The 13,110-nt window shown below is 35.9% G+C and overlaps 2 pseudogenes; both read left to right on the top strand.

Moving 5' to 3' along the window:
* The first annotated feature begins 3,641 nt into the window (after positions 1–3,641).
* On the top strand, positions 3,642–5,637 carry LOC117577387 (small subunit ribosomal RNA; annotated as a pseudogene).
* Positions 5,638–6,006: 369 nt separating this feature from the next.
* On the top strand, positions 6,007–6,159 carry LOC117577363 (5.8S ribosomal RNA; annotated as a pseudogene).
* Positions 6,160–13,110: the final 6,951 nt, after the last annotated feature.

Below are 13,110 nucleotides of genomic sequence, written 5' to 3'. Positions count from 1 at the left end.
TTTATTTAGTATGCGTTAGTTATATATATTTATTTGGTAGCCAAAAGGACGTCATCATATTAGTGGCGAAAATTAAAAATATGCATGGTGTATCTATGTTTACAGAATGCTTGCGTTTTGTAAATATGGATTTATTTGGTACGCAATTACATGAATTTGGTAGCCAAAAGGACGCCATCATATTAGTGGGGCAAATTAAGACATGAGATATGAGTTTAACTTGAGAAAAAATTTTTTTGGACATGGTGATTTTTTTTATTGAACTGCAGCCATATTATATGAGGTTCTAGCGAAATATGAGTTCAACTTTAACAAAAAATTTCAACATATGAAAATTGAAGAAAAAACTTTTCAAATAGCATTTTATACAGCTTATTATTATAATGAGATAAGATTTTGAATTTATCTTGAGAAAAAACTTTTTTGGACTTGGTGAATTTTTTATTGAACTGCAGCCATATGATATGAGGTTCTACCGATTTCAACTTTGACAAAAATTTTAAACAATGTTAAACAATTTACGATTGTACTTGTATTTAATACAAATTATTGATAATAAAATAATGAAGTTTTGCTGTTGTATTGTTAAATTAGTGCCACATAAAGATACATTAGGTGGTAGACCTTAGTAAAATGAGCTGGTTGTAGAAAACGTGTCACAAAACCTATATAGGGGTGGTGATGTCGAGCATGCAAGTCATATGAGAAAAATTTCACAAGTGAAATATATATTACTATGTATATGGAGTGAGTCTTGCCGGCATAAGTCATATATAAATAATATATGAAAATAATCATATAGAAGGCAATACGATTAAAAAAGTTAAAAATAATGAAGTTTTACTGTTGTATTATTAAATTAGTGCAACAAAAAATACGTTAGATAGTAATACTAAATAAAATAAAAGCATTGTAGAAAACGTGTCACAAAACCCTATACATTTTTATTTTTTTTTTTTTTTTTTTTTGTTTTTCGTCAACAATATTTATTTAAAATCTGTCTGTACGGACAATAATTAAATTTTTTGAGGTAGCCTTGTCGATTAAATTCTCAAAAGAGATGGTTGGTAGGGTTATGGGGGGCTAATCATCATCCTCCATATGCAGGTCGAGGAGTGTTTTCTTTTAAGTCTTCTGACGGTTTGGCTGTTTTCCAAGAAGTTGATGGCCAATGCGTTTGGGTGGTTATGGAGCCTGTTGATGTGTATTTCGTGCTCACTTTTCGAATTTCATCTTTTACCCAGGGAACCCTGAGTACCTCGTGGATGGTGCTGTTGTCGTGGTAAGGAGGAGCGTTCGAGACCCTTCTCAGAGCCTTGTTTTGCAGCCTTTGGATGTTCCTGCAGTTTGATTTGCCGGCAGTGCCCCACAGCGGGATGTCATAGGTCCAGATTAGCTTGATGATGGTTTTGTAGACGAGCAGTTTAAGTTTGCTTCTAAGCTTCGAGCGTCTTCCAATGAGCCATTGGAATTGCTTCAGCCTCTCGTCAGCCTGCTTTCTCTTCCTTAGGATGTGTGTGCGCCATGTTAACCACCTGTCGAGCGTCATGCCCAGGTATTTGGGCGTGGGATTTTCGGGAATATTATCCCCATTGAGACTGACAGGCGGGCAATTGCCGTTGCGGAGTGTAAATGTGGTTTGCATGGACTTCTCAGGGTTTACCGAGATGTTCCACCTCCGCAGCCAGGGCTCGATGGTGTTTAGCTGATTTTGTATAATTTCCGACGCATCCTGTGGGGTTCGTGCTGTGGCAAGAAAGGCTGTGTCATCGGAGTATGTGGCAACCGTTAGGTTCTCGTTGAAAAGGGTAGGTTTGTCCGCTGTGTACAACGTGTACAATAGAGGGCCTAGGACGCTGCCTTGTGGTACACCGGCTTTGATACCTTTTGTGGTAGATCGCGCATCTCCGCATCTGACATAAAAGCTTCTGTTGTCGGGTAAGATTGAAGGAATGTGTAATGAGGTTGAGGCAGGTTTCTCTGTCGAAAACTTACTTCACGTCAAGCATTACGGCGCAGCAGTAGTTCTTCTCCTCGAATGCGTCCAGTATTGCTCTGACTAAACGGTGGCATTGTTCCGGGGTGGAGTGAGAACGCCTGAAGCCAAACTGGTGATCCGGGATCAATCCAGCTTCTTCCAGCACTGGCAATACTCTGCGCAAGAATACTCTTTCGAGTATTTTGGAGAGTATCGACAGCAAACTTATCGGACGATAAGAGCCAAGATTGGCTTCAGGCTTGCCAGGTTTAGGTATAAGAATTACCTCTGCTCGTTTCCAGATGGTTGGAAAATGTCCTAGCTGAAAGCACCTGCTGTATATGTTGGCAAGGAGTTGTAGGCAGGGAGGGGGAAGAAGCTTAACAGCCAGTGCTTCAATGCCATCAGCGCCCGGCGATTTGTTCGTCTTGAGTCCCTCGATCTCAAGTTTGACCTTATCCACCGAGACCAGAGCTAGCTCGTCTTGGTTGTTGTTGGTGTTCTCATCTAAAAGTTGTAGGGCACGTTGCGTAGCTGAGATATCCAGGTCGGTGCATCTTATTATCGGCTTGAAGGCTTCGCTGAGGTGCTCCGCAAAAGCTTCAGCTCGATCTTGCTCTGTGCGGCACCAGGCGCCACTAGCACGCTGGACTGGAGCAACTCTCTTGATAGGTCGTTTTATATGACGAGTGACCTGCCAAAGGTTGTGCTGTGGGTCTCCAGGCTCAACATTGGCCAGGAACTCCTCAAACGAGCTCTGCCTGAGCTGTAGGAGCTTATCCTTAAGCTGCTTTGCGACTCTGTTAAATACCCTTTTGTCTTTTGGATTTCTTCCAGACTCGTCGCAACCGTCTCTTCTCAGCTTCTAGCGAGGCGATCTCTGAAGACCAGGGGTGTAGGACCCTCGTTGGTAGTCTGGGAGAGATTAGGGTTCTGGGGGAGCATGTGCTGCGAGAGCACGAGACTTTGGCACTATCAAATCCTTTGGAGAGGGCCATGTCCAGGGTGTCGGGAAGTTTGGTCGGATCTGTTGGCCAGTAAGTGGGCTCTTCTGTGGTGTGGCATATGAAGCTCCTGTGCTGGATGCACCTAAGTGCGCTGCGTTGCTGAAAATCCTATACATGGTGGGCAGTGTGTGCTCATCACGTTTATATGTATTGGATGCATATATTTGAGTTTGCATAATAGGTAATAATTATGTTATTAAAAAAATTATTATTATAATTATTAATATTATATAAGCATATAATGTATTAAATGTCTTTTTCAAAAGAAGACGGTGTTTCGTAGCTAAAGAATTAATATTTTGTGAATAATTGAAAAATCCTCTTAATTGAATTTAAATTATAAATATGCATGTGTGATATAATATATTTAGTAAGTTGAAATAAAATGATATTTTCGAACGATTATGTGCATATATATTTTATATATAAGTATATATATTTATATAAACAATTGTAAATTATAACTAGCGAACGTGAATGCTATCTAATTGTGGCCACATTCGTATAGTACATGTCAAGTATAACATATATATATATACGATTATTGAATATTATCGTTTATTATTCAAAAATATTTGTGAGTTGTCATGTATTTTACATATTTGAAGATTTATGTAATTATATTTTAAATATATTTACATAATGAAATGAACATTATTCTGGTTGATCCTGCCAGTAGTTATATGCTTGTCTCAAAGATTAAGCCATGCATGTCTAAGTACACACGAATGAATAGTGAAACCGCAAAAGGCTCATTATATCAGTTATGGTTCCTTAGATCGTTAACAGTTACATGGATAACTGTGGTAATTCTAGAGCTAATACATGCAATTGAAACACGGACCTTCTGGAACGTGTGCTTTTATTAGGCTAAAACCAAGCGATCGCAAGATCGTTACACTGGTTGAACTCTAGATAACATGCAGATCGTATGGTCTCGTACCGACGACAGATCTTTCAAATGTCTGCCCTATCAACTTTTGATGGTAGTATCTAGGACTACCATGGTTGCAACGGGTAACGGGGAATCAGGGTTTCGATTCCGAAGAGGGAGCCTGAGAAACGGCTACCACATCTAAGGAAGGCAGCAGGCGCGTAAATTACCCACTCCCAGCACGGGGAGGTAGTGACGAAAAATAACAATACAGGACTCATATCCGAGGCCCTGTAATTGGAATTAGTACACTTCAGATCCTTTAACAAGGACCTATTGGAGGGCAATTCTGGTGCCAGCAGCCGCGGTAATTCCAGCTCCAATAGCGTTTATTAAAGTTGTTGCGGTTAAAACGTTCGTAGTTGAACTTGTGCTTCAAACGGGTAGTGCACCTTACAATTGTAGTTAGTACTATACCTTTATGTATGTAAGCGTATAACCGGTGGAGTTCTTATATATAATTAGGTACTTGTACTTTTTTATATGTTCCTCCTATTTAAAAACCTGCATTAGTGCTCTTCCTCGAGTGTTATTGTGGGCCGGTACAATTACTTTGAACAAATTAGAGTGCTTAAATCAGGCTTCAAATGCCTGAATATTCTGTGCATGGGATAATGAAATAAGACCTCTGTTCTGCTTTCATTGGTTTTCAGATCAAGAGGTAATGATTAATAGAAGCAGTTTGGGGGCATTAGTATTACGACGCGAGAGGTGAAATTCTTGGACCGTCGTAAGACTAACTTAAGCGAAAGCATTTGCCAAAGATGTTTTCATTAATCAAGAACGAAAGTTGGAGGTTCGAAGGCGATCAGATACCGTCCTAGTTCTAACCATAAACGATGCCCGCTAGCAATTGGGTGTAGCTACTTTTATGGCTCTTTCAGTCGCTTCCCGGGAAACTAAAGCTTTTGGGCTCCGGGGGAAGTATGGTTGCAAAGCTGAAACTTAAAAGAATTGATGGAAGGGCACCACCAGGAGTGGAGCCTGCGGCTTAATTTGACTCAACACGGGAAAACTTACCAGGTCCGAACATAAGTGTGTAAGACAGATTGATAGCTCTTTCTCGAATCTATGGGTGGTGGTGCATGGCCGTTCTTAGTTCGTGGAGTGATTTGTCTGGTTAATTCCGATAACGAACGAGACTCAAATATATTAAATAGATATCTTCAGGATTATGGTGTTGAAGCTTATATAGCCTTCATTCATGTTGGCAGTAAAATGTTTATTGTGTTTGAATGTGTTTATAGAAGTGGAGCCGTACCTGTTGGTTTGTCCCATTATAAGGACACTAGCTTCTTAAATGGACAAATTGCGTCTAGCAATAATGAGATTGAGCAATAACAGGTCTGTGATGCCCTTAGATGTCCTGGGCTGCACGCGCGCTACAATGAAAGTATCAACGTGTATTTCCTAGACCGAGAGGTCCGGGTAAACCGCTGAACCACTTTCATGCTTGGGATTGTGAACTGAAACTGTTGACATGAACTTGGAATTCCCAGTAAATGTGAGTCATTAACTCGCATTGATTACGTCCCAGCCCTTTGTGCACACCGCCCGTCGCTACTACCGATTGAATTATTTAGTGAGGTCTTCGGACGTGATCACTGTGACCCCTTGTGTGTTGCGGTTGTTTCGCAAAAGTTGACCGAACTTGATTATTTAGAGGAAGTAAGAGTCGTAACAAGGTTTCCGTAGGTGAACCTGCGGAAGGATCATTATTGTTTTAATGCATCTAACCGTTAATAAATTAAATTTGTTTTTCTCTTTTAGGGAATTGCAATATTTAATAAATTAAGTAACCAATAAATATAAATATTTTATTCAATCATATGAGATACAATTATGCAACATATAATAATTTAAATTAGCTAAAAACCGTTTGTTATGTATTATTATTATTATTATTATTATACTTGTCATATATCTTATTATTATCGATTATGTAAAACTAAGACATTTCGCAACATTTATTTAGGTATGAAAAAAATTTTATTGAAGGAATTGATATATGCCAGTAAAATGGTGTATTTTTAATTTCTTTCAATAAAAATATTATTGACGTAATGAAATAAAAAAAAAAATTGTATCACTCTAAGCGGTGGATCACTCGGCTCTTGGGTCGATGAAGAACGCAGCAAACTGTGCGTCATCGTGTGAACTGCAGGACACATGAACATCGACATTTTGAACGCATATCGCAGTCTATGCTGTTATGTACTTTAATTAATTTTTTAGTGCTGCTTGAACTACATATGGTTGAGGGTTGTAAGACTATGCTAAATAAGCTGTTTAAAATTTTTCGGAATTTTAAGCACATTGTATATTGTTGGATAATATAAGTGTGAATCTAAAAAGTTGTCGCTTAAGATATTCATAATATGAATTAATAAATGAATATACTAAAACTCTGTTGCATGAGAAATTTGAAGAATTATATGTTCTTTATTCATTTCAAATAATACTGAGGAATGTCTAGCATAAAATATATTATTTTATAAACTAGAATTGCCTCTTATTAACGAATATGGTATAGAGAATAATTTTTTGAATATTATGGACCTTCAAAAAAAAAGATAGTATATTTCAAAATAGGCAGAGAATTGTCTATAAGTGTAATTAAACAACCTCAACTCATATGGGACTACCACCTGAATTTAAGCATATTAAGCATATTAATTAGGGGAGGAAAAGAAACTAACAACGATTTTCTTAGTATCGGCGAGCGAAAAGAAATCAGTTCAGCACTAAGTCACTTTTTCTATATGGAAAATGTGAGATGCAGTGTATGGAACGTCAATATTCTAGTATGAGAAATTAACGATTTAAGTCCTTCTTAAATGAGGATATTTACCCATAGAGGGTGCCAGGCCCGTATAACGTTAATGATTATTAGATGATGTTTCCAAAGAGTCGTGTTGCTTGATAGTGCAGCACTAAGTGGGTGGTAAACTCCATCTAAAACTAAATATAACCATGAGACCGATAGTAAACAAGTACCGTGAGGGAAATTTGAAAATAACTCTGAATAGAGAGTTAAATAGTACGTGAAACTGCTTAGAGGTTAAGCCCGATGAACCTGAATATCCGTTATGGAAAATTCATCATTAGAATTGTAATATTTAATCAATATTATAACGATAGTGTGCATATCAGAGAACGGCACGGGTACACACACTCAACCGGTGCACCGGTTACTCATGTGCCTTTTCGATATACTTGCACTCATAAGTGTGAGTAGCCAAAAATACACATACTCATGAGGCTTATACTCATGAGCATAAGTGTATCGAAAGGCTTATACTCATGAGTATGAGTAACAAGAAAGGCCCGACACTTATTGTGCAAGTGCCGAGGCATATTCGTCAATTTGCGATCGGTGATTCTATGCACTCGGGTAAAGCCGGTGCCGGTGGTTATGGGTAAGTGTATCCGATACACTTGGTAAAAAATTATGAGTGGACCGGCACGATTGTATGTATGTACATACATATGTACGTTTGTGTGTATGTATATTGAGATGCAAGAAATGCCGTCGGCTTTTTGTATTGTTCTTGCTATTGCTGATGCGCTCTTCTTGCACTCATTTTATTTCTCGAAAATTTAAATTCGAAAACTATTTTTTTGGCTTTGTCTAGTGTATTTATTTGATGACTTATATAATTAATAAAAATTAAATGTTAAAGAATTTGTAAGTGGAAAGGAACAAAAACAAGTAAACATCCACCTAATCAGTTTTATTAAGTGTAATTTACCTGTTTTATGAGTTTTTGGGTTTTTTACATTCATTAATAACTGGAAAATCAGACATTTGATTACCTGTTTATAACACTATTGTAAATGCTTATATAATTGCAAAAGGGTATTTTGCATATTTGTACAATTTCCATAAATTTCAGGAAAAACCATCTGTTATTTTCTTTGATCATTTGTAAAAGTAAAAACACGCAAAAATCATTCACAAAGTTAAAGTCATAAAATCTAACCGCGAGCCGCGACACACAAGCATCAATAGGGATGGGGGAAAAACACCCAAGTGTTTGATCAAATACTCGAGTGTCTGAGCAAAACACTTGGGTGTCTGAGCAAAACACTTGGGTATCTGAGCAAGACACTTGGGTGTTTTTCAGAATTTGAACAGATACTCATAAGACACAAGCCATTTCGTCATGAGTGCAAAAATGATCGGTTGCACGGAGAACAACCACCGGCAAGACACAAGTGTCAACAAGCCGAGTGTCTAAAATGATCGGGTGCACGAAGAACAACCACCGGCAAGACACAAGTGTGTACAAGCCGAGTGCCTAAAATGATCGGGTGCCGAATAGGCAAGAGCAAGAAAGGCCTGAGTATGACAATGACTCATACTCGCAGCACTCGCATGATTTTGAGTAAGTGTGTATCTCTTACTCGGTTTGCGAGTGCTAAGTAGCACCGGCACTCAAAAGTTTATGGGTGTGAGTTGAGTGTCGAAATTTGCCACCCTTGACGATGTCTGGTGCATATGGAAAACCATATAAGGACATTGTAATTTATTAGCATGTATGGAATTTATCAAACAATTTTGATAAGAGTTTATTTAAATTAAAATAAAATAAATTTCAAAAATAGATAAAGTGCTGATAGATTATATGAGTACAGTGCGTTAATTTTTCGGAATTATATAATGGCATGATTATCATTGATTTTTATGTTTATTATAAGCACGTGTATGATTAACAATGCGAAAGATTCAGGATACCTTCGGGACCCGTCTTGAAACACGGACCAAGGAGTCTAACATATGTGCAAGTTATTGGGATATAAACCTAATAGCGTAATTAACTTGACTATTATTGGGATTAGTTTTTTAACTATTTATAGTTAATTAACACAATCTCGGGGTGTTCTATATAGTTATGTATAATAATATTTATATTATTTATGCCTCTAACTGGAACGTACCTTGAGCATATATGCTGTGACCCGAAAGATGGTGAACTATACTTGATCAGGTTGAAGTCAGGGGAAACCCTGATGGAAGACCGAAACAGTTCTGACGTGCAAATCGATTGTCTGAATTGAGTATAGGGGCGAAAGACCAATCGAACCATCTAGTAGCTGGTTCCTTCAGAAGTTTCCCTCAGGATAGCTGGTGCATTTAACTGTTGTATAAAATAATCTTATCTGGTAAAGAGAATGATTAGAGGCCTTAGGGTCGAAACGATCTTAACTTATTCTCAAACTTTAAATGGGTAAGAACCTTAACTTTCTTGATATGAAGTTTAAGGTTATGATATAATGTGCCCAGTGGGCCACTTTTGGTAAGCAGAACTGGTGCTGTGGGATGAACCAAACGGAATGTTGTGGTGCCCAAATTAACAACTCATTCAGAAACCATGAAAGGCGTTGGTTGCTTAAAACAGCAGGACGGTGATCATGGAAGTCGAAATCCGCTAAGGAGTGTGTAACAACTCACCTGCCGAAGCAACTAGCCCTTAAAATGGATGGCGCTTAAGTTGTATACCTATACATTACCGCTAAAGTAGATGATTTATATTACTTGTAATATAAATTTTGAAACTTAAGTGAGTAGGAAGGTACAATGGTGTGCTTAGAAGTGTTTGGCGTAAGCCTGCATGGAGCCGTCATTGGTACAGATCTTGGTGGTAGTAGCAAATAATCGAATGAGACCTTGGAGGACTGAAGTGGAGAAGGGTTTCGTGTGCACAGTGGTTGATCACGAGTTAGTCGGTCCTAAGTTCAAGGCGAAAGCCGAAAATTTTCAAGTAAAAAAAAGTAACTAAAATTTATATTTTGTCATAATTAAAAAACTTGAATAATTTTGAACGAAAGGGAATACGGTTCCAATTCCAATTGTTATTAAATATAGGCCTCGTAGGCATCCTGGCAACAGGAACGACCATAAAGAAGCAATAACATGGTTTATGTGCTCGTTCTGGGTAAATAGAGTTTCTATCATTTATGGTAATTTCTTGTTCCCCGTATAGTTTAGTTACGTAGCCAATTGTGGAACTTTCTTGGTAACATTTTTAAGAAAACTAGTTGGGCAACTAGTTAGTTCTTTTAAATTTGTAATGGTCGCAAATGACAAAATTGTGCGTAAAATCTCTTTCTCCTTGAGATTTTAAATTTGCCGCGCAAAGTTAGCGAAGACACAAACCATGGCACGATAAAGGGACAATACACCTCTGCAAATTAAATTTTCCTCCGTGGTGAATTGTCTAGCGAAAGATCGTAGGAGAAGGAGACGAGCTTTGTCACTTTGGCAACGACAGCTCTCATTCTTTTCTTATTGGACTACGATCAGAGACGGATGCATTCTTGGTTGATGGTGTTTTAATAAAACAAATATAAAACACATGCATCACCAGAAAAGAAGAAATACATAATCTGTCATTATCATCAGCATCCATCGATGCTTTTTTGCTTTGAGCAAAATAAATACACCAGCTCGTTACGCTTGCTACGCAAAGGTAATTATTTCTATGAAATAATGAAATTTTACATTGGTCCTAACTTCGAATTTTTTCTCATATGTAGATTGTGAAAATTCGTCTAAGCCGTCATTTTTGTTATTAAATAATACGGATAGACAAAATTCTACACCTATAGTGGATTTGAATTCCACAATTCCGGCGCATGTTAGTCAGCGGAGGCCGACTATTTCGTGCCGGAAGCTTTTTATATTTCTGGTCTGCCGCCTGCAGAACCAAAAAAATGCAACAACAGTGAAGTGCAGTGCATCTCTGGGCAGATCACTCTTGCACCACTGTGCCGAGCCGCGCAAGGCTCTTGTACCAGAATCGTCACTTCTCTCGTTTGCCGCTTCTATCGTTCGCCGTCTCCACTCAGCAGCAGCAGCATCAGCAGCAGTGCAATGCCAGTGCCAGTGCTAGTGAAGATGTGTAGTGCAAGTTTGTGAATAATAGTATGACAAAAATAAGTTTGTTTAAAGTTAAAAGGTCATACAATAGTTGTGCACAGAGGCAATAGTAAAAGGGGTAAAAGCCCAAATAAAGCAAAAAAGCAAAAAGATTTGCATTTGCCGTCAATATATTAAAAACAATTTAGTTGCCATACATATAAAATAATAAGAAACGAAAAAGATAACGAAAAGTAAAGAGAAATATCAATTGTAATTTGGCACTTATTTTTTTTTTGCGCTATTTTTTTTTTGGTTTGCTTTGTTTTGTTTACCATTCTTGCCCTAGGCATTAAAGGGTATATCCAACGTGAAACACAAAAATTAAAAAAAAAAATATATATAAATAAATAAATAATGCAAATATAATCTCATACATAATAACAAGCCACAATAAAACCTTGTGCAAAACAATAATAATTATGACAATGTGTGTGTATGTGAACAACCAAACAAAAGTATATACCCTATAAGGTATATAAACAATCATTATTATCATCATCATTAAAATCATCGTCATCATCAACATCATCATCACCAACAGCAACAACATCATGAAGGCCTTCGTCGTGGAGTTCTGTCTGGTAAGTTAAAAGTCCGAGTGTCCGAAATAAAAATACATAAAAGAAGTTTGTATAACATAAATATTCGTACATATGTAATTACATACATACCTACATACATACATATGTTGGTGCCTGTTCGGCCACGCAGCAGCTGCCCACAGGTTTGCTTGCATTGTATTTTTCATACTTCTTCGCAGTTGCGAAAGCTTCAAACAGCATATGAGCTGTCGGCTGATACCCTAACTTTTGGGTCAGGCCTATACCTTTTTTAGTACTGATTTGCTTCCGCCTATATTGTTACTATTATTATTGTTTGTTGGTACAGCACAGTGGGTTAAATATGATTTACAAGTAAATAAATGAACATCAAAATTAAATATTATAAATAAAATAGAGAAAAATAAATAAGTAAAAAATAAATATTAAATATGAATTAAAAACAAATAAATAAAAAGTCAATATTAAATTTGATAAAAATTTAAATATATAAAAATTAAATAAACAAAAAAAAATGATTTAAAATTAAATAAATAAAAGTCACTATTAAATTTGGATAAATAAAATATAAAAAGTAAAAATAAATAAAGTAATAACAATTAAAAATAAAATAATGAAACTTATAAATAAAATAAATAAAAATTAAATAATAAATATGATTCAATAATAAATACAATAAAATAAATATTAAATATGAGTAAAAATATTAAACAAAAAATAAAAATAAATTCAATACAATTTTTTTTTGTTTAAATATGATTAAAATATTGCAAAATAATTAACTTTAAAAAAAAAAATAAATAAATAAAAATTTTAAAAGTGGTGGAGATATTAAAAATCAATAAATAAAAAAAAAATAAATATTTAAAATAATTAAATAAATAAAAAAATGTTTCATAATACAACAAAAATAAAATAAATATTAAAAAATACAAAAATAACGATTTGAGAAGAAAATAAAGATTTTTAAAGTAAAAATAGTAAATTTAATAGAAAAACCTCATGAATCTGTTTACTAAAGCGCGCATCCAAAAATAGTTGCCAAAATTTGTTTGCTTATGAATTATTGATTGTTTATTAAATATTATTAGTCATTACATCTGCTTCTTTTTTAGTTATTATTGTAAATGAGCAGTAGCCGTTGCTAATAAAAAAAAAAATATTGTATTGGATTAAAATAACTGCCCTATAAAGAAAATTATGGAAATAATTATACCGTCATAATTCTAATTCATTTTGAACCAATGGTTTTGCTTTTGTTATAAATAAATACTGATGTTAACTTTGAGTCATTGGACTTTAATAATAAAATTCTAGATTTTGTTCTGATTTCCGGAGACATGGGAGCATAAAATAAAGGGGGAGTTGTAATAGTTTTGGGGTCATAAAAACCGTTTCTTCTTATGACCATGGTTGGGTGGGTATAGACCAGGGTGTGGCAGTTAACATTTTATAAGACCACCCCTGCTTTTCTTAAATTTTGTCCGAATTTCAACAGTGTGCCTGCATTTGTTTTATTGTTTATTAGATATTGGCAGTATTCAGATCGAGTCGTATTGTAGATTCGAGTCGGATTAGATTATTGACAAGAGGATCGACTCATGTGTTTTGTTTTTTTTTTTAGAATCAGGAGGGACTCTATAATAATTAAGTTTTCGTGGCTTCGTGTAAAGCATAGCAAAAACCCACCCCACAATCCCGAAAGA

Source organism: Drosophila albomicans, unplaced genomic scaffold (genome assembly GCF_009650485.2).
Source record: "Drosophila albomicans strain 15112-1751.03 unplaced genomic scaffold, ASM965048v2 utg000301l_pilon, whole genome shotgun sequence".
Lineage (NCBI taxonomy): Eukaryota > Metazoa > Arthropoda > Insecta > Diptera > Drosophilidae > Drosophila > Drosophila albomicans.
The sequence above is the reverse complement of the archived record's forward strand: the minus strand, read 5'-3'. Positions and strand labels throughout refer to the sequence as shown.